The 12,822-nt window shown below is 44.4% G+C and overlaps 1 protein-coding gene and 1 non-coding gene across 2 annotated transcripts in view; both read right to left on the reverse strand.

The window, feature by feature from the left end:
- DCHS2 (dachsous cadherin-related 2) overlaps window positions 1-12,822 on the reverse strand; it is a 195,865-nt gene that overhangs the window by 120,062 nt on the left and 62,981 nt on the right. The gene's annotated exons all lie outside the window — the stretch shown is intronic.
- On the reverse strand, window positions 4,479-4,597 carry LOC138399183 (5S ribosomal RNA). Its single transcript, XR_011236085.1, has one exon. It is a non-coding gene; the product is annotated as a 5S ribosomal RNA (ribosomal RNA).

Below are 12,822 nucleotides of genomic sequence, written 5' to 3' on the forward strand. Positions count from 1 at the left end.
AAACTATCCAAATTCTGAGCGTGAGGGGCCTTTTTCTTGGAATGGAGGGTTCTCTAGCTCCTTCCCCATCATAGGGACTTTCTTACTTGTTACAGATCTGACTTTAGGAGGCTGACTCATATCTACCTTGACTTCTAGTTCCCCCACGTGTCTAAAATCTGGTCTCTGTTAATTTGCTACTGAAAGGCTGCTATGCTTTCCTCCTTGTTTACATCAACCCCAACTTGCTTCACCAAGAGAGAAAACTCAAAGGTGTACCAGGCATGATGGACACAGAGGTGATGTGGTAACTCTGGCCTAGGCGTAGGGAACCTGCAGCCTTAAAGCCACATGTGGCCTCCTAGGTCCTTAAGTGCGGCCTTTTGACTGAAACCAAATTTTACAGAACAAATCCTTTTATTTTTATTAATACACGTTTGTCTTTTATTTGATTTTATTTTTAAAATGAATATATTTAAAATACCAAAGAATAAAATAAGTTTCAAAGAAATAATGCTCCCAAATTGACCAGCACAATTAGAACATTAGTCAGCCATAAAGGCTAAACGGATGGCTGCTATGCTTATCATTTAGTTCTAACTTCCCCCTCCTGACAGGTGCCAGTACCTCGAGAGGCTGGTTGGCAAGAGTTTATGGGGATCGAGTACACTACTCTGTTATCAGCTTCTGACAAAGGTGCACTGTGTTTCTGTTTGAAGTGGAATTTGTGAATAGTTGCACAGCTCGACAGTATTTTTTAATTCTGTCTGCCTAGCAGCCCATGATATCACAGAAGACCAAGAGAATGCTGAAGGAAGAAAACAGATATTTAAGTGAGGTCTGGGAATTGCAATATTATCTTGTTTCTCCTATACATAAGATGATTTGCTTGCTTTGTGATACTGTATATCAACATTAAAGAAATTCAGTGCTCATCAGCATTATGATACTCACAAGGACCATAAATATTTTAAATTAGAGGGAGTAATACAAAAAGTTGTAGTGCAGAAATTAAAAGATGAAAAGCAAAAACAATTCTTTCAAGCAGCAATAACACCTGGATATAATGCCATTAAAGCAACTTAGAAAGTAGCCTGTATACTCGTGGGGAAAGGGAAGACATTCAGTGGTGTAGAAATTGTGAAAGAATGCATGGTGAACGTTGTAGGATGCTTAGACTCCCAAAAATGTTTCAAAGTACAAACAACTGTCTCTTTCAAGGAGAACCATAACTGATCGGCAGCACGAATTAGCCTTCAACTTAACAGAACTTCATGCAATACTTCAAACGGAAAATATATATTATCCAATGGCTTTGGATGAATCAATCAATACTACTGATTCAGTGCAGGTTGTATACTTCATTCAGGTCATAACAGAAGATGTTCTTGGCTACAAAGAGTTACTCGCTTTGGGCACTCCTGCAAACAGAACACAGAGAATAGATATCTTCCACAACTTTGAAGGTAAATGTTGTGAAGTTGGACTGAATTTGGTAAATCTAGTGAGTGTATGTACAGACAGTACACCTTCCATGACAGGAAAACATGAAGGGTTTATTGCACAGATACAAAAAAAATCAGATCCAGATGCTCTCATTTCTTTTCATTGTATCTTGCATCAGCAGAATCTCTGTGCTTAAGCTACTTTAAGTGACACTTTGCAACAAGTTATAAGTATTGTTAACTATATTCATGCAAATGCAAGGTGGCATGGTCAGCCTCATAACATGCTAAAGTTGAATGATGAGCTATTCAGTATGGATTCAGCTATATCATTCTAAAGTGCATTGGTTACCACAGGGACAGGTATTGGCCAAAATTTTATCCCTGCGAGAACAGATAAATTTTATGAAGAACAGAATCAGCAATGTGAATGACTGAAAGAAGATTTCTATAGGAATGCAGCATTTCTATGTGAGATCATGTCAAATCAAAACAACTTGAATACTTCATTGCAAGGTAAAACTAAGTCTATCTGTGATATGTGGCAAAAAAATCCAAGCATTTCAAAAAAAGTTATCTTTTTTCAAAACACTTCTTCAAAATGAAATTTCAGATGAACATTTTCCCCAGTTAGCAAAGGTCACTGATGAGCAGGATGACATATGTGAATCACTTGAAGAATATGCAGCTGTTATAGATATATTAATTGGAGGGTACAAGGAAAGGTTCACTGACTTTGAGAGTCATGACATCACACTCAAATTAGCATTTCAGCCTCACCTAGTTCATATCACCAAAGCACCTAAAGAACTACGGATGGAATTGACTGAGCTCTCAGTAGATGACATTTTAAAGTCATTGTTTGATGCTAAGAAAGATCCAATTCAAACATGGAAAAATATAGTAGAATATCCATGCCTTTGGCAACATGCCTGAAAAATGCTTTCTTGCTTTTCAAGCACTTATTGCTGTGAATCTACATTCTCCTACCCAACCCAAATCAAGATGCCCTTAAGGTCACAAATGACTGACACCCGTCTGGAGGATCAGCTGAAACTGCAGACTTCCATGCTGGAACCAAATATTCAAATGCTTTCCAGCAAAAAGCCGACACAACAAAGTCGTTAAAAGATTAGTTAACTTTAAAATTAGCAAATAGTTTTCATTTTTTGAAATTATTAAGCACATAGTAGTTAGATTTTTACAAAATAATGTACATTTTTAGGTACATCTAATTGAAGTTTCTTGAATGAGGCCCTATTTGATTACAGCTAAATTAATGCTGCTTCCAACATGAAAAGTTTCCCCACTCCTGCTCTGGACTATAGCATAGGCCTTGTCCTAGGAGATAGTCTAAACTGAATTTACATATAAAATCTTTACTCCTTTTTGTTGACAAACAATTAAAATATTTTTAAAGAAATATTAATACCAGGAATGCTCTGCCTTTCCACATACTTGTGTTTAAGAAGTTACACAGTTCACCAGAAACAGAAGTCCTGTCTCTTTCTGTGGTGGTTAAGAGCACAGACTTTGCTATGAGCACAATACCCAGCTATGTGAGTCAGGCACTCCACACAGCCTGGAGATCCTTCCCCCTAGTCTTTGGTGCAATGCTTCGGACAAGTTTCTCCAGGGTCTTGCAGAGTCTGGCTACACAAGTGCTTGCAAAGCCTGTTTAATTGCAAGCTCCACAGTGGTGGTCCCAGGGCAGCCATTTTTTAGTGGTGGCACAGGACAAAAGCCTGTCTGTGTGCATTCCCACTACTATATCCTGCATTTTCTCCTCCTTCCTGAACACCATCCTCCCCAGCTCCTTCCAAAAGCAAGAGCTTCTGAAACTAAACCCTCCTTTGTGCTCCTCCCACCTACCCGAAGTACCATCTGTCTCTTACCCTCAGATTGCCTATGTCATGTCCAAATATATTTGCTATGGCGTGAACCTTAGATAGCAAGTTCAAAATGAGAAAGTTAATACTAATATATCTTTAAGATTAACTTCTCAAATACCTAGGTTCCAGGATTTTAGTGATAAAAATGCAAATTTAAAACACTTCTCTCATGTGTGAAATACATTCAGCCAGATCATTTTAAAATCACATTAATAATATCATCTCATTTGTCACGCAATGATTACTCCAATTTAAATATTATGATGGTTCCTGAGCTACATTTAAAATGTACAAGTTTAGTAAGAATAGCGCTGAAACTCTATCCAAAAAGGTTAATAGTTCTTGAGGAAAAACTTTCAAATGAGATCTATAATTCATATATGGTGAGTAGGGAAAATAAAACATAGTGGCCTTTCTTCATAGAGGCTGTCATTATTTTTGTACATAACTTATTTCTTTGAACTATGGTAATGTTAGAAAGCAAAGACTTAAGAGTTATAAGGGGGAAGGTTGTATGGAATAGAGCAAGAGAGCCTACTAGAAGCCCTTTGTACTCATCCAAACACATAGACAACCAACACAACAAATAAACAAGTACACTTTGATGACAATAGCTAAAAGAGAGTGCCAGAGTACATCAAAGGAATAGCAGAAACCCTGCGGAGCTCAGAAACTCAGGATGGACACACAGAGAAGAGAAGGAAACATTTGGCCTCCACCACCCCATCCCCCAGTCAGGATCAGATGGGAACCAGGAGGGACTTCTGCCTGCAGGGAAAAGGTAAGTAGGAGAATCCCAGCTGACCCATGACCACCTTGGACACCTACAGTCCTCACCATTGGGAACTCCTGAAGTCCTCACAGGTGTTAAACCCAGTTGAGGGAGTTGCCTGGCGTTCCCCTGGGAAACTGGTACCTTGGCCAAGCCAAGCACCTGTGCATCCCCGGGTTGAGCTGACGTGGTACCATGCATCCTAAAGAAACAGAGCATTGGCTGAGCTGAGACACCTCCACCCTGCAGGCCAAAGAACTGTCGGATCCTGCTTCCCTGGTACTGGTCTATCCCTCTAGATTCTGAATTGCTAAGACATCTCCTACTCTGGAGAGTGGATTCATCACTAGACTGCTGCCTGTTTGGGAGGCCGGTGACAAAAGAGGCAAAAGCCTACAGCACCCGGTATTCCCAGGCGGTCTCCCATCCAAGTACTAACCAGGCCCGACCCTGCTTAGCTTCCGAGATCAGACGAGATCGGGCGCGTTCAGGGTGGTATGGCCGTAGACACTAGTAGGCGCTCCTGGATGCCCCAAAAGGCTGAGCCGCGCTGCTCCGCCCAGTCCCGCCCACCACCGCCACCGCCGCCACTGTCGCCGCCGTCGCTGCGCTCCAGCGCTACCCTTGGCCTTCCAGTTCGCTGCCCAAGGTCCTTGGGCCGCTGCACTGACGGGCGCCAGAGGCCTCGGTCACCCCCAGAGCCGGCCTTACAGCCGCTCTCCCATACCTAGACGCTCCGGGCCCTCCCCCGCCCGACTCCCGTGATCCCAACAGATCGGGCCAGCTCAGGGCGGGCTGTGGCCCGAGGCGTCAGTGCTCCGGACTCCAGGCCTTGGGATTCCCCTCCTGCCGGCCACCCGGCCGGACCGCCAGACCCCTTCCGGGTCCCTTGCTGCCCCTCCCGCCTAGCCCGATCATGCCCCACCCACCCGGAGCCGCCGGCCTGCCCAGAGGGCACCAACTGGCCCAGCCCTGCCACTGCCCTTCCACAGAAGTCCCCTTGCCCCCGCACACCGGCAGGCATCCCCCGCCACCAGGACTCCGGAGGCCAGTGGGCACCGCTGCTCCCCCTCACGGTGGCACTCGATAGAGCAACTGGCCCTGATCAGGGCAGGGAGAGACTGACAGGCGTGCCCGCGCACACACACACACACATGCACCCACCCAAACACACGGACACACCACCGTGCCACACCCCAACGAGCAAACCCACATGCACACACGCAGAGACAGACTTTCAGACATGAGGTCAGAGGGAGAGACAGAGTGAGCGAGAGAGGGCCCTTTCTCCCACGCGAGGGCAGAGTGGGGAAGGTGCCAGGGCTGGGCCAGGACAAAGAGGCAGGGCCGTGGGGCTGGCCTGTCACCGAAGGTCTGAGGACGCCCAGCCCAGTGTCTGGGAGGCATGTTCTTCCCCGATTCCTATCGGGCCTGCATGATGCAGCACCCACGGGCCCCAGAGCTGGGTCTTCTTATTGCTTGGTTGGGTGGTGGGTGGTTAGATGGGCTGAGTGGTTGGTGGGTCGGTTGGTTTGGGTGTGTGTCTTATGTTCATTCTTTGGTTTGTTCTTGTGTGTCCTCTTTGGGCGGTTGGCCCGATACTTGCTGAGTGTGCCGGGCTGTCTCTCTGGAGCCTCATGGAGGAGCGTGCCCATCCTGAGGCCCGGGCCTGAGGCCTGAGTGTGGGGTGGAGCCCTCGGGCATGGTGCGCACACGAAGTCGGTGTGCTGGGGGTCCGGGTGCACAGGGACGATTTTGAGCTGGTCCGCGCCTAGTGAAGGAAATGTCCCGGCGTGCGCAGGAAGAGACTCAAGACGTAGGGATCCCGCCCGCCCGGTGTGGGCCCGGGGTTGGGGCGTGGCTGCGAGGTCGAAGGGCTGGGATGATATTCTGCTGCATGGCGGTGCTGCAGTGGGGACCGGAGGAGGCCACCGGGAAGAGGCTGGGACCTTGGCCCAAGCGACAGCTGCATTCCACCATTCTGGAGTCCTGCTGCTGCTGCACCTGGCCTCAAAGAGTCTGGAATACTGCCACGTCCCAACATCCCAGGGTCCAGAGTCACCGCAATGCAGTGCTTCATCTCCTGGGGCCTGAGTTTCCACTGTGCCCTACTGGCTCTGGTTCCTGAACTGCAGCTGCACCCTGCTCCCTGAGCCCAAACTCTGTAGCACCCCTTCTTCACCAGAGCCAGGCCAGTACTGTCCCCTGCCCTCCCCCAGGTGAGAATCACAACTACAGCCTGGCCTCCTGGGCCTGAGCTGATGGGGTAGGTAGGGAGTGGCGCCTCACAGTCACGGACCCCAACTTTGTGGGCAGTCTACATCCAACCATGCCTCAGAGACTAAACCTGCACCACAAGACCCAGGTGCCATATAATAAGTTTGCCATACCCTGAGCCTGGGACTCTGGCTCCACAGCCACTCTGAGCACCTGTGCCCTGGAAACCAGAACCACCACAGCTGCTCGTGGGTCATGTCAGATGTGACATCAGGAGTCATAGCCTCAACTAAGACTTCCCATTGTGGGGAAAATGAGAACAGAAGGATCTAAAAGCCCTTGGCACTGAGGACCCTAACAATCTATGTTCCCACCACCATTGCCACAGACCCCTACAGCCTAGGCCACTGAGACACCCACATTCATCACTGAGTTTGACTGCAGCTGAAAAAGCTGCACAAAGGCTATACCACTACATATACCTGGAACCAAGGTCACTATGCCCTTCCCAGCCAGCACACTAAGACCCACCTTCAGGTGAAAGTTTTTCCCTAGGAAAGTCAGTGTAAAATTGGGAAGAGGTGATTGTTCCACCAGATGCTCAGACATCAATGCAGGGGAATGAAATATGAAAAAGCAAGGAAACCTGACACCACCATGAAGATATTTGCACTCCCATATTCAATGCAATGTTACTCACAATAGCCATGATATGGAAGCAACCTAGGTATCCAGCAGTGGATGAGTGGATAAAGAAACTGTGATACATAGAAAGAAAGGGAGAGAGAGAGAGAGAGAGAGAGAGAATATTATTCAGCCTTTAAAAAAACCAAGGAAAGAAAACTACAGGCCAATATCAATAAATCCCACTTGATCATGATATCTAATCTTTTTGATGTGGTGTTGAATTTGGTTTCCTGATATTTTATTGAGGACTTTTTTAATTAAGGACACAGCTACATGGATGGACCTAGAGGACATTATGCTAAGTGAAATAAGCCAGACACAGAAAGAAAAATATTGCATGTTCTCACTTATATGTGAAATCTTTTTTTAAGAAAAAGGTCAAATATAAAGAGATGGAGAATAAAACAGTGGTTATCAGGGCAGGCCAGGGTTACGATGAGCAGGAAGGAAATAAGGACATGTAAGTCAAAGAATACAAAGTAGCCAATACATAGGATGAAAAGTCTGAACAATTCAAAAGAGCTAATGTAAAACATAAGACTATAGTTAATAATATCAGTGTATTGTATTCAGGATTTTTACTAAATGAGTAGGTTATAATGATAGTTGTTCTTGTCATGGGAGTCAGATAAAATGGGTAACTATGTGAAATGATGGATATGTTAATTTCTTCCACCACAATAACCATTTTACTATACACAGTATATTTATCCCATAACATCATGTTGTATACCTAAATACACATAGTACAATTTATTTTTTTTTAAAAAAAGCCTGAAGGTATTATTTATAGAAATGAATAAAATAAAAAATTTTCTGGCATAAAAAACACCAGAATTATTCTTATGTGCAATTGACCCAATTAGCATTTATAAAGGAATGAGTTTGCTTTATATTAGTGGCATACAGGTTAATACAGGGCTTAAATAATTTTTAAAAATGGATCCTACTCTTCAATTCAATGTATCATGCATTCTCAAACATCAAATAAATTTGATTTGGTTTAATTATAGGAAAAAAAGAGTTATTAGGAAAAATCAGTTTCCAGAAAGCTTTAAAAAAAAAAAAAAAAAAAAAAAGAGCACACAATTGCTAATTATGAATCATGAAGATCTCTTTTTCCAAATGAATTCTGTCTTCTCAACATGGCAAATAGAGAGAAATCACAGCAAGCCTCTAAAGAAGCACCTCTCTGAGCACAGAGTAAAGCCATATTTCTCACCGTCTCTGGAGAGGACTAACCAATGCTTTACCCCATCAACTTCAGTGTCCTCAAGCTGAGCCCCTGAGTAGCCCTCTCCTCCCTCTAACTGCTCTCTCAATCCCCTGCCGTTAGGCAGTTTAAAATTTCACAAAGGAAGAAGAAAAGGAAATGTTCCCACGGAGCAGAAGGAAATCATTTTGGACCCAAACTCAATTTCTATGGGTCTCGCTGAAAAAATGTTCCAAATCCATAATTTATGCAAAATTGAAATCTTATGCATACTTGATATGCAGTAGGTTGTCCAGTCAATTTCACATTTCAGCTAATGAGCATTTTTTTTTTTAAACAATCAAATTAGCTTTGTAGGGCCAAAATGTTGAAGATTATTTCAGTAATCCCTTCTCCTAAGCTTTTCATGCATTCTTCCTAAAACGAACTAAGTCTCTTTGAATAAGAACAGTGTCGGGCATACAGCAAATGTTCAATAGTGTCAGCAATTATTATTACCTTGCTGAATTACTGAAAAACGCTCTGGCATGCTAAAATTGGAACTAAACTCCCTAAGTGGGAACATGGTCTTGTTCAGTGCAATGACTTAGTGCTTACTTATTGCAACTATGAAAATTGTGGATGCTCTATAACTATTTGTTGAAAGGCACAGGGGTAAGGAGGGAGGGGAAAGAGAAGTAGAGAGGGAAAAGAAGAGAGGGAGGAAGGAAGGAAGTTAGCCAGTACTGACAGATGTAATTTCTACACTGGCTGGGAGTTTAGAAGAAAGTAAGTTTAATTACAAGTCGGATTCTAAAAGGATTACAGAATCATCCAACCACCAGAGCCAAATTGTTCCTGAACATGTCTCATCTGTGCACTTTGGCCCATGACATTTTATATTCCTGGAATGTTTCCTTCTTCCTTTCCAGCTATTAACAATTTATCCATTCCTTAAGCCCAATTTCAATTGTACTCGCTCCATGAAATATTTCCTTGTCTTCCAAAGCAGAAGCAATCTCTTCCTGTCGCAAATACATGAGTTACGGTGTAGATGGATATCACTTTTTCTCACCTATATCCAGTTTTACTTTGCTAGTTATCTTTTCACAAATTTACTTTTGACCACCTCAAATAAAACATAAGCATCTCTGAGGCAGAAACAGTATTCTATTTTAGATCACTGTGCAATGTAAGTTCCATACAATATCCCATTTCTCTCTGGTGCTGGCTACCTCCAGATGGCTCCAGAGCCACACATTCCACCTTTCTCCCACCTGCCCTGTGCCCCAGAGGACTGACCTGCATGGATGGATTATGTCATCTGGTCCTCTTGCCATCTAACTTCCTGTGGGTTAGGCCAGTAGGGAACTCGTGAGGTTGAGGACTTAATTCTCCAGTTCCTTCCCTGGAGAAACTCAAGGGCAGCTGAGTCCCCCTTGCCCCCACAAAGGTCAGAGTCCCTATAAGACAGCCCTCCCTACCTGGCCCTCTCTGTCCTTCAGGTAACTGTGCCCTCCACTGCAGCCTTTGCACCTGTGACTAGCCCCAAAGTACTGCATTGGTTTATAAAGCTTCCCACCCCACCCCTGCCCTCACCTTTGGAAACAGAACTTTTATTAAACTTTTCTCAAGTTATCCTAATTTGACTATACCCTCTGTTTCATGCTAAGAACCTGATAAATACCTCTGCTTTATGTTTCTTCTTGCATTTAATATCTGAAATAATCTTATTAATTTATTAGTTTATTTACTGAGTTTTATATTCAGGACTCCTCCCTTATCCACCAAAAGTAACAATAAACTCCATATAGCAGGAATTTTGTCTTGTTCACCACTATTACCCCAATTTCTAGAATATGGCCAGATAAAGAGGAAGCAGTCAATGAATATTTCTTGAATAAATAAATAAATTCTACATATATGTTCTAATTCAGAGCATTATCTCTATATATTTAAAATGAGATTTGAAAATAGGTTGGTTATTAATCCACAGTTTCAAGATCTAGAGTAAAGTGCTAACTCAGAACTTGAATCTAGTGTTTCTTTAAAACCAATCAAAACACAAAATGCTTAACACTGTACATTATCCTCCTGAAGTTGAGTTTCTAACATTAACAGAGGCAAAGCAGAAAATTCCCAGAGAATGTAATATAGAATGAAAACAAAAAGACATCTCCAAACAACTTTTTGTTGTTGTTTTTTGGCCAAGGAAACTATGATAACTGCCAAAAAATTAGGCTGTAATTCGAGAAGCATTTCTGACATCACTATATACTTGTTTCCCTATTCAAAACAAAAATTTATCACTAAGTGTCACTGGGCTGTCATCCAACTGTAACCTCCCCATCTCCTGCCTAAAACTATGCTTCTAAAGTACTAAGACCTTAATACCCACCAAGACAGAAGATAGACCTTTTCTTACATGAACACCTAATGAGTAACGTAGGTAATAAAGATAGAGAAAAGAAGCAAAGGAAAGACTGAAAATGAGACCCTGCTCACCTCTTTCCTAAAAGGGATACTGTGGATTATAGGGGAAACCAAGAGTGGACAGAGAAATGAGAGTAGTTTAGAATGATCTGAGTCTGTGCTGGCAGTCACGCCACTGGGGGACGCAGCAATTCAGTAACGGAAGTACTCTCCCTCCCTGACAGCTGCTAACAGGGTGACTGCTGGGGCGACAGTTCCCAAATGAGTTCACATGGGTGTGGCCAAAAGCCACCCCAACCCCATAACAAGCTGTCTTCTTTAGCAGCTGTTCAATTGCCTAATACATGGCTACTTTCTTTGGCTATATACATCACCACTGACTTATCCTAGTGAGGACCCTGAGGGACCTACGGAAGCTGGTATTTGCAAATCAATAGATGAGGGAACTAAGCCTAAAGGTGAACAGTATTTTCAGGAATTTGATAGTAATTTGAATGGTATTTTCAATCATTTAGTAAGATTCATTTCTAATTTTCTCCCTCAAATACTGATGAAACATTTTGTAATTTGTTTTGATCTCTACGTAATTGTATATGTATTTAATTGGACCCAATGATTCCTTTGCAACGAAACTTCCTAACTTCCTCCACATTTTCAGCAGCCTCAGGTTTCCCAGAAGCCCAGCCCACCTAGTTCCCGGGGACTTACTGTCTCTGGGGGTGCCACCACATTATCGCTGGAGGCGTTCCTGCTCCCAGATCTGCTACTGAATGAGCTGGCATTTGACAGAATTTCTCCTTGCTCAGAGAAGCAACCAGAGGCAGTGTGAGATTATTCAGGTATTTATCACTGACTCTGGGTACTGGGGGAAAGCCAGAAAGTCCATGCATTTAGCTAAAGATTCTCAAGTAAGTCTGACCCTGGGTACTGGAGAGCTGGAGCTGTGGTCTCTCTGGGTCCTGAGAGTCAGTAAGGTGGAGCCAGGCAGGAGGAGAGGGAGGCTGTGGAGGGCCATGACCATGAGATCAGATTCAGGTCAACGTGCAGCCAGGAACCAGCTCCCGAGTCCGGCCCCTCAACGGAATCCAAACTTTGCAGAACAAATCCCCTTGGATTCAGTCAAAAGGCCACACTCAACGATCCAGAAGGCCACGGGTTCCCCACTCCTTACCTCTTCCATTTTTTATTCCTATTTTTAATATTTTATTTTATATATAGTATCTATATTTTAAGTTTATATTTTCTATATTTTTATTTTATATATTCACATTTATATACTTATATTCACAATCCTTGCCTATAGTTTATAAGGAAATGAACATATACTGGAAATGAGTACTCAACCACTCATTGAGTTCGACAAGTTTGAAGGCGGATGGTGCCGAACTGAGATGGGCCCAGGGGCGGGGGCAGAGCCGGGGTGCTAAGTCACCATCAGCCCTGTGCAGTGTGGGAGCACCTCGGGGCACGGGGCGGGGAGGCGATTCCTGACAGCAGGGATAGTATGGGTACAGAGGACAGCCTGGAAGGAGGGTCCACCCCATTAACAGCCGAGGATGGTGACTGCTGGGACACGGGAGCGCAGCTGCATGGGCCCTGCGCTTCAATTTCTGCCAGAGGGACACAGTTGACCTCACAGCGCCGCCCCCAGGGTCATTAGCAGCTGGCAGGGCAAGGAGGCTGTGTTTATCCAACATCTTTTTTTCTTCTCCCAGGCCACTGGCGCTGTTCCCCGCCCCATGAGCAATGACTCTTCCTTCTCTTTTTAAGTCTTCAGCTCTCGTTCCTCCGTTTCTGCCATCTGTCCCCGCGCCCTCCCGGCCCTGGCTCCCGCTGGAGGCTACTGCCAACTCCAGCCCCAGCAGACGACTTCACACCCTCACCCACGCCAGAGCTCCACTCTCCTTCCTGAGCACCAGCTTGGCACCATGGAAGGCGAACTTGGGGGGAAGCAAACTGAACAAACGCTTATAAATGAGGCCGATTTCCCCGTGCATAGCGACGCGGTTTCTCTGGTGTTGGTTTTGCAAATCTCCGAGCTGGCGGCGTGGGGGAGGGAAGGGTCTGCTCCAGTTCCTCGCTGCACCTTCCTTGCATAATCTTGGCGGAGGTTCACATTTCCAGTCAGCTCCACTCGTTTTATTTCCCAGATGTTTTTACACTCTTAGGCCTACACTTAGGCCAAAACTAACACGAAGTCCCTCC

Source organism: Eulemur rufifrons, chromosome 18, assembly GCF_041146395.1.
Source record: "Eulemur rufifrons isolate Redbay chromosome 18, OSU_ERuf_1, whole genome shotgun sequence".
Classification (NCBI taxonomy): Eukaryota; Metazoa; Chordata; class Mammalia; order Primates; family Lemuridae; genus Eulemur; species Eulemur rufifrons.